Raw genomic sequence first — 15,531 nt, forward strand, 5'->3', positions numbered from 1 at the left:
CCTTTTTATGAACATTATTTAATCTCTTCAGTTGATCACATATTCTGAAAGGAGAAACTAGGAGATCTGCAATAGTCCTAATAATGCTTCCCATTCTCATTGCAGCGCTTCTATTCCCAATCCAAGAGACTTTTGTTTGTTTGGGAAAGTACGGAATGGGAGAAGAAGGCAAAGGACTAAATAAACATACCTCAAAGCCAACATAACTTTCATTTGTACCTTAGTCAATCCTAGGTTCCTGTTCCCTCCTTCAAGATGCTGCTATTTACTAAATGAGTCACACATCCTGCTTTGAATGCTTCATGGCTCTTGAATGAATCATTGCAAAGTACAGAAGTTTTCAACAAATAGCTACAGCCACAGCAGTGGCAGCTCATAGGCTGTTATGTGTGAGCAAGGTAATTTATAGAGGAAAAGTAAGAACAGGAAACTTCCCAGAATACTCCAAGAGAAAATGTTGTCAGAGCAGTAAAAGAGGACGGGGGGCGGGGCGGGGGGGGGGGGGACCATCAAATTATACCTAGCGTAAATTCCTCTGTCTAGGGAGTAAGGAATTTTCTGTTTGGAGGAGGCTGTTTGAGTGTCTTGAAGATTCTATCAGCCGACTAAATTAGTCCACTGTAAAAAAGAAGTAATTTTAAGAGGAAAGACATTTGATAGTTGGTCTAGCAATGAACCCATCTAGTAGAATAAAAGTTCTTCAAGAGCAAGGATCCTCTTCATTTGTTTATTCATGGAAGCATCCCAAGCACCTAGAACAGTACCTGCACACAGTAGGCATTTAAGATTTGCTGAATAAATGCCAATTAGCATATATCACGTGATACAAAGCATCCCCAACTTACAAAACTCTTGTCTGTGTGTATAATGGTGACAGAATTTTCATTATATCCAAAAGAAGAGTGGGATTTTATTTTATTTTATTATTTTTTAAGATTTCATTTATTTATTTGACAGACAGAGAGAGAGAGGGAGAAGCAGGCTCCCTGCTGAGCAGAGAGCCCGATGCGGGGCTTGATCCCAGGACCCTGAGATCATGACCCGAGCCGAAGGCAGAGGCTTTAACCCCCTGAGCCACCCAGGTGCCCCTTATTTTATTTATTTGACAGAGCAAGACACAGTGAAAGAAGGAACACAAGCAGGGGGAGTCAGAGAGGGAGAAGCAGGCTTCCCGCTGAGCAGGGAGCCCGATGTGGGGCTCAATCCCAGGAAGCAGGGATCATGACCTGAGCTGAAGGCAGACCCTTAACGACTGAGTCACCCAGGCACCCCAAGAGTGGAATTTTAAATACCCAATCTTTCTTTCTTTCTTTTTTTTTTTTTAAGATTTTATTTATTTGACAGACAGAGATCACAAGTAGGCAGAGAGGCAGAGAGAGAGGAGGAAGCAGGCTCCCTGCTGAGTAGAGGGTGGGGGGGATACGGGAGCTCGATCCCAGGACCCTGGGATCATGACCTGAGCTGAAGGCAGAGGCTTTAACCCACTGAGCCACCCAGGCGCCCCAATACCCAACCTTTCCAATGGAACTAGAGGCTGGGTCCACGCAGGATGAGAATATTCCAATGCAAGGTGCTTAGAATAAGAAACAAAATTTCAAAAATTAAGACAACAAGAAAAAGTCAAAATGGCAACAAAGGGGATTTAAATCACTGAAAAGAATTCTTGATTCTGAAGAGAAGGGGGCTGAAATCATTCCGAAAGGAGATTTTAAAGGAATATAAAATGCATTAGTTTTCTGGTCCTCTTGTATTTTTAGAACTTAGTTTTTCCTGTTCTTTCACTGATGTTTTCTATCCAGGTCACTCTCTCTACTGATCTGCAAAGTCTCCTTGTTCTCAGTTTGGTGCCTCCACACAATTTGCCTATTTTCTGACATGTCTTCCTCTCTCCCCCTGTTCATTCAAATCCTACCATTTTTCCAAGGCCCAGCTGAAATTCAATTGCTTTCTGAACACTTCTCTCATGCCTCTGTAGTAATCTCTCTCTCCTAAACCTGTATGGTATTTCAACAGTTTATACCATGTAATTTAGAATTTTGGTCTATGTAGTCTCATAGTTTGATCCTTTAAAGTACCTGTAAACCTCTAAAGGGTTAAAAACGTTTCCTACACTTATTTTTTACCCTCCCACTTGCTCCCTCTTGGGGCTTGACCTAGAGGTGAGCACACAGTAGGTGCTCAGTAAATTCCTGTTGGAGTGGTTAAGTTTTATATAGTGATAATGAAAATAACTGTTCAAAAACTTTATCACCTTTGGGTCTTAAGACTTTAACAGGGCACACTTTCAGAATGATCTGATGCCTTTCCATCAGCATTTCCAAAGTACACTTTATTACTCGAATAAATGAGAACTCATGTATCCTCTCCACTATTTCGTTAGATACCAGATTCCCTTTATTATGGAAACGCATTTATGGTAATTTCGGCATGCTGGAGTTGTACTACTGTAGTACTTTCAGGGACACTGATACCATGTCTTATGGGTCAATTCACTTTCTTCAGGTACCGAGTCCATTGCTGAACTTTATTTTACTACCAACTAAAATGCTCTGTGCAAAAGATGTCAATTCAGAAACAGCAACCTTTTCTTTCTTCACTCCTAAAATCACCAGTGGTGATTTTAAACACATCTTTTTAAGCACTGTCTTTTAGGATCCCAATAACTTAAATTTTATAGAGCACAATATCAGCATCCCACAGGAATCAAAGACTGTGAAGAACTGGATTCTTCCTTTTATAACGTGTCCATTGGAGAAACTGACAAGAGGAAAAGGTATATTACAATCTAGACAACAAATCAGTTGGTAGAGAGAAGAATACTTTTTCCAAAAAAAATTTTTTTTTAAGATTTTTAATTTATTTAATTGACAGAGAGAGATCACAAGCAGACAGAGAGGCAGGCAGAGAGAGAGGGAAGCAGGCTCGCCACTGAGCAGAGAGCCTGATGCGGGACTCGATCCCAGGACTCTGAGATCATGACCTGAGCCGAAGGCAGCAGCTTAACCCACTGAGCCACCCAGGCGCCCCTCAAAAAAATTTTTAAAGATTTTATTTATTTGATGGACAGAGAGACAGTGAGAGAGGGAACACAAGCAGGGAGAGTGGGAGAAGCAGCAGGCTTCCCACCGAGCAGGGAGCCGGATGTGGGGCTCGATCCCACACATTATGCCATACCTGATCACTAACTTTAATTTTGGTTCCTTATTCCTTCCTTTTGTTTATGACAATGTGAAAAATCATGACCCCACAGGTGGTGTCTTGTGCCAGTTAAGTTGCTGGTACTCAATAAATCACAACAAAATGTAAACTGAGCTCCAAAGGTCATATAGGCCCACTCCAAGAGAGACTGAGCACCATAGGGAAAAGAGCGTGACAAATATAATTTCTTATCAGTTTAAGTTGGGAAAGGTTGGGTGATTTGTTTTTAAATTCTGCTTGCTTCTCGGGGCGCCTGTGTGGCTCAGTGGGTTAAGCCGCTGCCTTTGGCTCAGGTCATGATATCAGGGTCCTGGGATCGAGTCCTGCATTGGGCTCTTTGCTCAGCAGGGAGCCTGCTTCCCTCTCTCTCTCTCTCTCTCTCTCTCTGCCTGCCTCTCTGCCTACTTGTGATCTCTCTCTGTCAAATAAATAAATAAAATATTTTTAAAAAAATAAGTAAATTCTGCTTGCTCCTCAGTGCAACTGAGAAATGTAATCTTATTTTAGGTATCAATATCCTTAGCCAAAGTCCCAAACATCTCAACTTCTTTTTCTATGGTATTCCCTAGTATCATAGTAAACCAGCAAGCATAAATCTTTTTCTTCTTCTCTTTTTAATTTTTTATTGTCATAAAATACACATAAGTTACCATTGTAACCATTTGTAAGCATACAGTTCAGTGGTATTAAACACACTCATACGTCGTGCAACCATCACTACCATCCATCCCTGTAACTCTTTTCATCTTGTAAAACTAAACTCTAAACCTACTAAACAATAACTTCCCATTGCCCCTTTCCCCAGCCCCTGTTAACCACCATGATGCTTTCTGTCTTTATGATGTTGACTACACTAGGTACCTCATATAAGTGGAGGATTTGTCTTTTTGTGACTTACTTCACTTAGCAGGTCTTCAAAGTTCATTCGTGTTGTAGTATACTGCAGAATTTCCGTCCTTTCTAAGGCTAAATAATATCCCATTGTATGTATATACCACATTCTGTTTATCTATTCATCAGTCAATGACAGACATTTGGGTTGTTTCCACATTTTAGCTATTGTGAATAATGCTACTATAAATATGGATGTATAAATATCTCTTCAAGAAATATCTCTCCAGGGGTGCCTAGTGGCTCAGTGGGTTAAAGCCTCTACCTTTGGCTCAGGTCATGATCTCAGGGTCCTGGGATCGAGCCCCGCATCAGGCTCTCTGCTCAGTGGGTATCTGCTTCCTCCTCTCTCTGCCTGTCTCTCTGCCTACCTGTGATCTTTGTCTGTCAAATAAATAAAATCTTAAAAAAAAAAAATCTCTCCAATTGAATCTCTTCAATTCTTTTGGGTATATACCTAGAAGTAGAATTGCTGGATCATCTGGTAATTCTATTTTTAATTTGTTAAGTAATCACTATACTGTTTTCCACATTGGCTATACCATTTCATATTCCCATCAATAGTGCACAAGGGTGGGCGCCTGGGTGGCCAGGGGGTTAAGCCGCTGCCTTTGGCTCAGGTCATGATCTCAGGGTCCTGGGATCGAGTCCCGCATCGGGCTCTCTGCTCAGCAGGGAGCCTGCTTCTCTCTCTGCCTGCCTCTCTGTCTACTTGTGATCTCTCTGTGTCAAATAAATAAATAAATAAAAATTAAAAAAAAATTAAAAATATTAAAAAAAAAATAGTGCACAAGGGTTCCAATTTCTCCACATCCTTGTCAACACTTGTTCTTTTCTGTTTGTTTTAAAGTAGCCATCTTAATGGGGGTAAAGTGCTATTTCACTGTAGTTTTGGTTTGCATTTCCCTAATGATTAGTAATGTTTAGCATCTTTTCATGTGCTCATTAGCCATCTGTTTATCTTTTTAGTAGAAATGTCTATTCAAGTCCTTTACTTGTTTTTCAATCAATTTGTTTTGCTCTTGAGTTTCAGAGCTCTCTATATATTCCAGGTATTAATTCCTTATCAGATATATGATTAATAAATGTTTTCTCAAGGCACCTGGGTGGCTCAGTTGGTTAAGCAACTGCCTTCAGCTCAGGTCATGATCCCAGAGTCCTGGGATCGAGTCCCACATCGGGCTCCCTGCTCCTTGGAGAGTCTGCTTCTCCCTCTGACTTTCTCCCCTCTCATGCTCTCTCTTAAAAAAAAAAAAAAAAAAAAATGTTTTCTCCTATTGTGTGGGTTGTCTTTTTATACTGTGATGGTGTCTTTTTTTAAGATATGTCATTAAAAAAAAAAGATATGTCATTTATTTTTTATTTGTATGTAATTTGTGTGTTTTATTTTTTTTAAGTTCTTATTCAAATTCCAGTTAGGCAACACAGAGCATAATATTAGTTTCACGTATACAACATAACAATTAAATATTTCCCTACATCCCATGCTCACCACAAGTGCCCTCCTTAATCCCCATGAACTATTTAACCCATCCACCTACCCACCTCTGACAGTGTCTTTTAAAAAAAAATTTTATTACTATTATTTTTTTTTAAGTAGGCTCCATGCCCAACACAGGGTTCAAACTCATGAGCCCCTCTCTTGATCATGAGAGATCAAGACTCAACTCTTGATCATGATAACAGATCAAGAGTCACATGATCTACCAACTGAGCCAGCCAGGCACCCTCGACAGTGTCTTTAAATGCACAAAAATTTTTAAATTTTAATGAAATTCAATGTGTTTATTTTTTCTTTTCCAAGAAATCATTGCCAAACCCAGTATCATGAAACTTTTGTCCTATGTTTTCTTCTAAGAGTTCACTGTTTTAGGTCTAACATTTAGGTCCCTGATCCATTTTTTTTTTTTAAGATTATTTATTTATTTATTTGACAGAAAGAAATCACAAGTAGGCAGAGAGGCAGGGAGCCCAATGTGGGGCTCGATCCTAGGACCCTGAGATCATGACCTGAGTGGAAGGCAGAGGCTTAACTCACTGAGCCACCCAGGCGCCCACCTGATCCATTTTGAGTTAATTTTTATATATGGTATAAGGGGGGGGGTCCAAGTTTATTCTTTTTGCATGTGGAGATCCAGTTTTCCCAGCACCGTTTCTTGAAAAGACTGTTCTTTCTCCACTGAATGGTCCTCACACCCTCCTCAAAAATCATTTGGCTCTGTATGTGAGGAATTATTTTTGGTATCTCTATTCAATTCCAAAGGCCTATATGTCTGTTTTTATGCCAATACCACAGTGTTTAGGTAACTGTAGCTTTTTTTTTTTCCTTTTTTAAGATTTTATTTATTTATTTGACAAAGAGGGAGAAGAGATCACAAGCAGGCAGAGAGGCAGGGAGCCCAATGTGGGGCTCGATCCTAGGACCCTGAGATCATGACCTGATCGGAAGGCAGAGGCTTAACTCACTGAGCCACCCAGGCGCCCCTTGATTACTGTAGCTTTGTACTAAGTTTTGAAATCAGGAAGTGTGAGTCCTCCAATTTTGTTCTTTTTCAAGACTGCTTTGGCTATTCAGGGTCCCTTGAGATTATATACGAATTTTAGGATGGGTTTTCTACTAATAAAAAATGTTATTGGGATTTTGACAGACACTGCACTGAACCTTATTGCTTTGGGTAGTACTGATATTTTAACAATATTAAATCTCCCAATCCATGACATGGGATGTGTTTCCACTTTTTCCTTCCTTTCTTTTTTTTTTTTTAAGATTTTATTTATTTGTTTGAGAGAGAGAGCAAGAGAACAAGCAGGGGGAGTGGCAGACAAAGGGAGAGGGAGAAGCAGGCTCCCCATCAAGCAGAGAGCCCAACATCGGGCTAGATCCCAGCACCCTGGGATCATGACTTGAGCCGAAGGCAGATGCTTAACCGACTGAGCCACTCAGGCACCCTAAGATGTGTTTCTATTTATTTACATCTTTAAATTATTTCAGCATTCTTTTGCAGTTTTCACTAAGTCTTTCACCTCCTTAAGTTAATTCCAAAGTTTTTTATTCTTTTTGATGCAATTGTAAATGGATTTTTTTGTAATTTGGGATACTGACTAGAATCCTTTCACCTTTCAGGACTCCCTCAAGCATTTTTTGGGGGGTAGGTCTAATGGTCATGAACTCCCTCAGTCTCCATTTATCCGGGAATATTGTAATTTCTCTCTCACTTTTTAAAATTTTTAATTTTTAAAAAATTAAAAAAAATTTTTTTTGAAGATTTTTATTTATTTGACAGAGATCTCAAGTAGGCAGAGAGGCAGGCAGAGAGAGAGAGAGAGAGAGAGGAGGAAGCAGGCTTCCTGCTGAGCAAAGAGCCCGATGCAGGGTTGATCCCAGGAACCTGGGACCATGACCTGAACTGAAGGCAGAGGCTTTAATCCACTGGGCCACCCATGCGCCCCTCTCTCTCACTTTTGTTATTTTTAAAAAGATTTTATTTTTAGGGCGCCTGGGTGGCTCAGTGGGTTAAGCCGCTGCCTTCAGCTCAGGTCATGATCTCAGGGTCCTGGGATCGAGTCCGGCATTGGGCTCTCTGCTCAGCAGGGGGCCTGCTTCCCTCTCTCTCTGCCTGCCTCTCTGCCTACTTGTGATCTCTTTCTGTCAAGTAAATAAATAAAATCTTAAAAAAAAAAATTAAAAAAAAAAAAGATTTTATTTTTAAGTAATCTCTACACCTAATGTGGGGTTTGAATTCACAACCACGAGATCAAGAGCCATGCATTTCAGTTATTGGGGCAGCCAGGCACCCCTCCCTCACTTTTGAAGGGCAGTTTTGCTGGCTATAGGATTTCTGATTGGCAGTTGTTTTCCTTTAGCACTTCACATATATCATCCCACTGTCTTCTGACTTCCAAAGTTTCTCATCAGAAATCTGATAACAGGGGCACCTGGGTGGCTCAGTTGTTAAGCATCTGCCTTCAGTTCAGGTCATGATCCTGGAGTTCTGGGATCGAGCCCTGTACTGGACTCCTGCTTTGCAGGGAATCTGCTTCTCCTTCTTCCTCTCCCTCTGTTCCTCCCTCTGCTTGTGCTCTTTCTCAAATAAAAAAATAAAATCTTAGAAAAAAAAAGAAATCTGATAATATTATGGAGGATCCTTTGTATGTGATAATTCACTTCCTTTTTGCTGTTCTCAAGATTCTATCTTTGTCTTTTCTTTTTTTTTTTTTTTAAGATTTTATTTATTTATTTGACAGACAGAGATCACAAGCAGGCAGAGAGAGAGGAAGAGAAGCAGGCTCGTTGCAGAGCAGAGAGCCCAATGCAGGGCTCGATCCCAGGACCCTGGGTCATGACCTGAGCTGAAGGCAGAGGCTTTAACCCACTGAGCCACCCAGGTGCCCCCTAAGATTTTATTTTTAAGTAATCTCTATACTCAACATGGGGATCAAACTTAAGACCTTGAGATCAAGTTGCATGCTCCACTAACTGAGCCAACCAGGTGCCCCCAAAACTGGGCATTTGAAGACATTTAATAAAGTAGTAACTCTGGAAATCAGATTCTACCCCTTCCCCAAGCCTTGCTGATTTTTATTATTGTTTCAGTGTTTTGACTGATGTAGGGTGTTTCTGTGCTGAGGATCAGACTGAGGCATAAACTTACTATCTTCTTAGGTCTTTTCTGAGCCCTTCCCTGGGCTCACAATCATTTTCTAATTTTCTTATATATGCAGTTGTTTCTAAGGGCCTTAGCCTTTAACGTCCGGCTCCCAAAAGGGGGAAAAGTAAAGAATAAAGTGGGCAGGAGCGGTGCAGGCTTTTTAAAGTCACTTTTGAAGTCACTTCAGCCAGATGGAGAGATGCTAGCAACAATGAGGGGAGGTGCAATAAAAATGGCTACCTACCTCTCTGTCTACACATCAGACACATCTGATCTACACATCTACACATCTGACATCAGGAGCACCAATGAATAATCAGAGGAGCAATCTGATATTTGGAAGACAGGGTTCTTTCTGACCATACTAGCTTCCATATGCTATGTATAAGCTGCTCCAAGAACACATGCACAGCTGTCTGGCTCCTGCCTGGGGGTGGGGGAGAATAGCTACTACTGAGCTGAGCACAGAAATTGATTAAAATTTACCACAGTTTACCTTCTAATCCTTTCCCCCTATAAGTTATAAGCCTTTAACAGACTCCAGAATTCCCGAGTACTTCTATCAGACAGATTCTGCCAGTGTAACTGTTGTCTAGGAGGGGAGACCAATTCCTGGTGCTTCCTACTCTGCCACCTTCCCAGAATCCCTCTCCTTTCAATAATATTCTCAGTGACTTTTTCCAGTAAGGCCATAATTAAATTCCGGATCCAAGGACGTTAAAACTGGAAATCTATATGGCTTATTAGACTCTGAGATCCTGAAAAGACTACTGTCAATTAATGCCTTACACACTGGACTGTCGGGTGAAAGGGGGCAGCAGTGGAGCAGAGACAGGGAAGAGGTAATAGGTTTAAGGAAGACACTATTGGTTTCTTAATCCAATCCCCCCATTCCCAACCTTTCTCCCTGGTTTGCTTCCCACTATAAACACAGAAAAGCCAGATACTCACTTCCTCAGCCTCCCATGCAGGTAGAATTAAAGCTGTCACACAGTTTAGGCCACAGAAATCCACTGGGGGCTGGGATAAAAGACTGAACTTCTGGGAACACTTCTGTTTCCTTATAAAGAGGAAACTAAAAGAGGAAAAGTTGTTGGTGCTACTTCTTTTCTTTCCTTGCTCATCCTTGACTGTGAGGCAACAAACTTGAGACTAAAAGGTAAATGCTAAAAATGGTGGAGCTGAAAGGCAGAAAGAACCCAGGTCCTCAATAACCTTGTTTAGCTGCTCAAACAATCTTAATTCTCGACTTCTTACGTTACAAGTGTTCACAAAGTTTTAAGCTCCAGGAAGTAGTTGCAGCTGAAACCATTTCTAACAAATATATGACAAATTTCAGGATATATAGATTCTTCCTCATTTTCTATTAAGGAACTTGAAAATGGAACATGGAAGACAGTATCTCATTCCACATCTTCATGAATATTTATCAGCTATACCTTAATGCAGAACTCCATTTTCACTTTCGCATAGTATACCAATAAATTACTTCATCTCATCATCACCTATTGCCACAGGGTTCTTACAAACAATGGCTATACATTTGTTCCGGCTTTAGGTAAGGACAAAATGGTAAGAGAGAGGCACCTTTTCATGCTGCTCTTGAATCCGACACAGTTAAAGATCCTCTTCAGTAACATATGGAGGTTTAGGTTGACCCACATCTTCTTTTATTCCTGTTTCTCCCTCAAATACATAATGGCTGGCTGTGCATTAAACTCCAGGGCACTCTTGGGAACTGTGCTTAAGCATGAACAACAGACCCATTACCTTTCTTTAGATAGTGGAGACTTACTTGGATGGATTAAATGTTCAATTTTTTTTTTTTCCAATGTGGGGGTTGAATTCACAACCCAGAGATCAAGAACTGAGCTGAGATCTAGAGTTGGATGCTTAACCACTAAATCAACCTTAACCAACAGAGCCATCCAGGTGCCCCTTATGCTCAACAAACTTTAAAGGACCAGTGCCTAGGAGCAGAGAAATCCCAGCAGCAATTCAGCAGGGCTTGGAACTATGTCAGTTAACATGGCTAATTGCTTTCTCCATAGCTCCTGCCTAATGGTAGATCTTATAGTATTTTACATCTCAAATGTATCTGCTTAGCTGGGGTACTATTAAACTTCCCAAAGGAATAACTTTAGTTCTTAACAAAGAACAAGGAAAACAAAGCAAGGAAAGCTTTCTGGGTCAAAATGATTATCACACAAGTCCTATAAGTTCTTTTGGACATCACACATTTGTGTTCTTCAATCTCATCTCTCTCCCAAATTCTTATCAGGATATTATAAGGTACAGAGCTCTTGAATAAGACGTCACTTCTATTTTGAATAAGACATCACATCTATTCTGCCACACAGTTAATGCTGTTGTGCCTAGATCTTACACATGGGTGGGAAAGACAAACATACAGTGTGAACAGTGTGGCTCTTAACCATCAAAGTTGGGATAATTTACTACATTGTGGTTTTCTCTTGGGCTGACAAAAATTTCATTATGCAAAAAGAATACTCTAAACATTTCTTGGTAATAATACAGGAGATTCTGAATGCTCACAATGAGCTGAGCAGAGCAATGTACTATGAATTACACTACAGAGACTACAATAGCTAAAAATTCTGCCCCTTTAAGGACTTAAATACAACTTGGTACTGTAACAGTTCAGTCAAAAGAAAAACTGAACCTGAAAGAGAAAAAGTGGGACAGAGAAAAAGAGAGAGAGAAAGAGAGGAAAGGAGGAAAGGACAAGGGTAGAAGAGAAAGAGATGTAGATACCTCAGTCTTCAAAACTTTGAGTGTTTCAATGGCTGGGGCAAGCTTACAAGATTACACTCACTCATTCAAAAATAATTCCAAAATGCAGCAAAGTGTTTTTGTTTCAAACAAACTATCAAAGTTTAACTGTCCAGAGCTTTAATTACTACAGAAAAGGTTACAGGCTAGTAAAGAAATAGACAAAGATTCAAATGGTTTGGCAAGTCTCTTGAATAAGCCAGGAACTTGTGAAATGCACTGATTCTGCCTTGCCTCCTTCATTTGATGCAGAAAGAAAGCCTTAACCCTGACTTACTGATACATTCAGCTGATTATCTTTGTGTATAACTTGGAAAGCTTTGAAATAAAACCAAGCAAATAGGAAACTCCTTATATGTTGGATTTTTTTTTTTTTTTTTTAACCCATACAAGGTATTTTTTTGGAATGCTGGCCAATGAATAGAGGTCTACATTAAAAGAATGCAGGGGGCACCTGGGTGGCTCAGTGGGTTAAGCCTCTGCCTTCGGCTCAGGTCATGATCTCAGGGTCCTGGGATCGAGCCCCACATCGAGCTCTCTGTTCAGGGGGAGCCTGCTTCCCCCTCACCTCTGCCTGCTTCTCTGCCTGCTTGTGATCTGTCAAATAAATAAATAAAATCTTAAAAAAAAAAAAAAAGAATGCAGGCAGGGAGGGGCAAAATGGAACCTATGTTGCCTAACAGTCACACTTACCCACACGTTTCGAGACTATCATAGTTATCCACTACAGCAGCAACATCAGGTGCTGGGGAAACTGCCCCTGCTAACCTTCCCAGCCTCATCACAATCCGTGCTCCATCAATATCAAGCTACCTGCAGTTTCTCTGAACACACCATGCTGTTTCATTCTTTTGTGTCTGCAGTTCTCTTATGTTTGGGATATTCTTCTAATGTTCATCTCTATCTTCTCCGTCTGGCAAAAAAAAATTTTTGGCAAATTTTTGTTGATCTTTTTCTAAACCGGTTAAAACATCACCTCTTCCAGGAAACCTTCTCTGATGTCTACCAGAGAGCCCTCTGAACTTGCAAATACCTATATTATTACATTTATCATACTATAATGTAATTGCATATTTATGTATCTGACTCCCTTCTGAGACAGTGAATACTCTGATACATCTTTCTGTCACTAGTATCTAGCATGGTGTGTAGCACACTGCAGATATCCAAGTATATTTTTTATTAAATTGAACCCACAAAAGCTAACAGGAGTCTGACTGAACTGAGAAAATTATTCATGGGCTAATTTTGGAAACCTGTCCCCAATCCTACTCAAGGTTAGCGATACCTGGCAAAATACACAAAGGGAAATGTCTTGACTTTTTTATTCTTACAACAGATCCTTTGTGTGCACCTGATCTCTCACTAGACATTTGTGAAAATCCATATTCAATTTTTGATTCTGGTCTAAAATGATAACAAATTGTTTCAATTATATAGAACCTCCCATCCTATTATATCAGAATGTAGACAAACCAGGAGGTGCTAATGGGATCCTATTAACCTTCATATCACATTACAACAGCCCCATCTGTTAAGGGAAAAGAGGAGAGAAAGGATAAATAAAAAGGCCATTAAGCATACTGATGGATGTCAGGGATAAACGAAGACTCTGGTACTCCTCATCTTCACTTCTGGTAGGCTGATAATGGTTCCCATTTTAGTTTGCTGGAGCTGCCCTAAAACAACAAATTTATTGTCTCACATTTCTACAGGTCAGAAGTCTGAAATCAAGGTGTCAGCACTGCTGGTTCCTTCTGAAGATGTGAGGGAAAATCTGTTCCATGCTCACCTCCTAGCTTCTGATGGTTTGCTAGCCATCTCTGGTGTTCTTGGTTTGTGGTAGCATAACTCCAGTCTTTACACGGTGTCCTCCTTGGCTGCACATCTGTGTCCAATTTCCTCCATTTATAATGACACCAGTTATACTGGATCATGGGTCCAACCTACTCTAATATGATCTCATATTAACTAATTGTATCTACTACAATCCTATTTCCAAATAAGGTCACATTCTAAGATATTTGGGGCTAGCACTGCAACATGTGAATTTTAGGGGACACAATTCAACCCCTAACATCTCCCAAAGATATGTCCACGTCCTAATTCCTAGATCCAACGTTACTTATATGATGATTAAACTGAGGATTTTGATATGAAGAGGTTATCCTGGATGATGCACCTTGGCCCTCAATGCCATCACAGACTTCCTAGTAAGAGAAAGGCAAAGGGAGATACACACAAAGAGGAGAAAGTGACGTTAAGACAAAAGCAGAGACTGGAGTGATGTGGCCATAACCCCGCAAATGCCAGCAGCCACCAGAAGCTGGAAGAGGCAAGGAAAGGATTCTCATGAGTGCCTCCATAGAGATTATGACTCTGCTCACACCTTGATTTCAGACTTCTGGCTAGGAACATTAACAGGAATAAAAAGGAGCATTACATAATAATAAAAGGGTCAGAGGCACCTGGGTGGCTCAGCTAGTCAAGTGTCTGACTCTTAATTTCGGCTCAGGTCATGATCTCAGGGTCTGGGGACTGAGCCTCACATCAGGCTCTGCGTTCAGCACAGAGTCTGCTCGACCCCTTCCCTCTGTTCCTCCCCCTGCTTGAGCAGTCTCAAATAAATAAATAAATAAGAACTTTTTAAAAAATTAAATCTGTTAAAAAAAAGAGAAAAAGAAAAGAAACCACATACCAATGTATTCATGAACATGAATTCAAAAATCCCCAACATTAGCAGGTCATGATCTCAGGATCCTGGGATTAAGCCCATACTGGCTCTACACTCAGTGGGGAATCTGCTTAAGGATTCTCTCTCCTCTCCTTAAGAGCCCTACCCTGACTCATGCATGCACATGCATGCTCTAAGATAAATAAATCTCTTTTTTTTTAAAGATTTTATTTACTTATTTGACAGAGAGAGACACAGCGAGAGAGGGAACACAAGCAGAGAACAGCAGAGAGAGAGGGAGAAGCAGGCTTCTTGCCGAGCAGGGAACCTGATGTGGGGCTTGATCCCAGGACCCTGGGATCATGACCTGAGCCAAAGGCAGATGCTTAACGACTAAGCCACCCAGGCGCCCTGATAAATAAATAAAACTTTTTAAAAATCCTAAACAATAAAAAAATCCTAAACAAGATAAGAAATAAAACCCAACAATGTATGAAAAGAATTACACATCACAACCAAGTGAGATTTATCCCAAGTATGCAAGGATGGTTCAACATTCAAAAATTAATTAATGTAATCTATCACATCAGCAAGCTAAAGAAGAAAAATCACATGATCATATGAGTGGATGCAGAAAAAACATTTGGTAAAATCCTACACAATGATAAAAACCCTCAGCAAACTAAGAAGAGAGAAGAACTTGCTCAACTTGATAAAAGAACATCTCTAAAAAAAATGTACAGCTAACATCATACTTAACATTGAGAAACTTGAAGCTTTCTCACTAAGATCAGGTACAAGGGAAGGATGTTTCTTCTCACTACCTTTCAACATTGTACTGGATGTCCTAGCTAATGCAGTTAAGACAAGAAAAGGAAGTAAAAGGTATGTAGATTGGGAAGGAAGAAATAAGACTATCTTTGTTGGCAGATGGCATAATCATCTATGTAGAAAATCCAAAAGAATCAACAAAAATTCCTATAATTAATAAGTGATTACAGTAAAGTTGCAGGATACAAGGTTAATATACAAAAGTCAACTGCTTTTTTAAAAGATTTATTTTAAATTCTTTCTTTTTTTTTCTTTTGTTTTTTTGTTTTTTAAGATTTTATTTATTTATTTGACAGACAGATCACAAGTAGCCAGAGAGGCAGGCAGAGAGAGAGGAGGAAGCAGGCTCCCTGCGGAGCAGAGAGCCCGATGTGGGGCTCGATCCCAGGACCCTGAGATCATGACCTGAGCCGAAAGCAGAGGCTTTAACCACTGAGCCACCCAGGCGCCCCTAAATTCTTTCTTTTAAATAAGATTTTTATTTATTTATTTGAT

General features: G+C 40.2%; 1 protein-coding gene across 9 annotated transcripts in view; it reads right to left on the reverse strand.

The window, feature by feature from the left end:
* ATF7 (activating transcription factor 7) overlaps positions 1 to 15,531 on the reverse strand; it is an 87,319-nt gene that overhangs the window by 33,781 nt on the left and 38,007 nt on the right. Inside the window, exon 2 of one of the 9 annotated variants that reach the window (XM_046012805.1) lies at positions 13,116 to 13,210. The exons of the other annotated variants lie outside the window; for them this stretch is intronic. The gene's annotated coding sequence lies outside the window, so the exon portion shown is untranslated. The remainder of the gene's footprint in view (positions 1 to 13,115; positions 13,211 to 15,531) is intronic. 9 annotated transcript variants of the gene reach the window in all.

This window comes from Meles meles, chromosome 7 (genome assembly GCF_922984935.1).
Source record: "Meles meles chromosome 7, mMelMel3.1 paternal haplotype, whole genome shotgun sequence".
In the NCBI taxonomy this organism is placed as follows: Eukaryota; Metazoa; Chordata; class Mammalia; order Carnivora; family Mustelidae; genus Meles; species Meles meles.